Source organism: Arachis ipaensis, chromosome B5, assembly GCF_059453495.1.
Source record: "Arachis ipaensis isolate K30076 ecotype BB chromosome B5, ASM5945349v1, whole genome shotgun sequence".
Lineage (NCBI taxonomy): Eukaryota > Viridiplantae > Streptophyta > Magnoliopsida > Fabales > Fabaceae > Arachis > Arachis ipaensis.
Window position 1 is genome coordinate 8,496,617 of NC_142440.1, and position 877 is coordinate 8,497,493.

Genomic DNA, 877 nt, shown 5'->3' on the forward strand with positions numbered 1-877 from the left:
TCTGAGAAATCATATTGACTTGCTGAGTCAATATTTTATTCTGAGCCAATATGGCATTCAGAGTATCAATTTCAAGAACTCCCTTCCTCATAGGCGTCCCATTACTCACAGGATTCCTTTCAGAAGTGTACATAAAATGGTTATTTGCAACTATGTCAATGAATTCTTGAGCTTCTGCAGGCGTTTTCTTTAGGTGGATGGATCCACCTGCAGAATGGTCCAGTGACATCTTTGATAACTCAGACAGACCATCATAGAATATATCCAGGATGGTCCATTCTGAAAGCATGTCAGAAGGACACTTTTTGGTCAGTTTCTTGTATCTCTCCCAAGCTTCATAGAGGGATTCTCCTTCTTTCTGTCTGAAGGTTTGAACATCCACTCTAAGCTTGCTAAGCTTTTGAGGAGGAAAGAACTTGGCTAAGAAAGCCGTGACCAGCTTATCCCAAGAGTTCAGGCTGTCTTTAGGTTGAGATTCCAACCATACTCTAGCTTTGTCTCTTACAGCAAACGGGAAAAGCATAAGCCTGTAGACCTCAGGATCAACCCCATTGGTCTTAACAGTATCACAGATCTGCAAGAATTCAGTTAAGAACTGAAAAGGATCTTCAGATGGAAGTCCATGAAACTTGCAGTTCTGTTGCATCAGAGAAACTAATTGAGGTTTAAGCTCAAAGTTATTTGCTCTAATGGCAGGAATTGAGATGCTTCTTCCATGTAAATTGGAATTTGGTGCAGTAAAGTCACCAAGCATCTTCCTTGCATTGTTATTATTTTCGGCCATGTCTCCTTCTTTTTCGAAAATTTCTATCAGATTTTCTCCAGAGAGTTGTGCTTTAGCTTCCCTTAGTTTCCTCTTCAGAGTCCTTTCAGGTTC

At 40.5% G+C, this 877-nt stretch overlaps 1 non-coding gene across 1 annotated transcript; it reads left to right on the forward strand.

Moving 5' to 3' along the window:
• Positions 1–283: 283 nt before the first annotated feature.
• LOC148563312 (small nucleolar RNA R71) lies at positions 284–391 on the forward strand. The gene has a single exon (XR_015884270.1). It is a non-coding gene; the product is annotated as a small nucleolar RNA R71 (small nucleolar RNA).
• Positions 392–877: the final 486 nt, after the last annotated feature.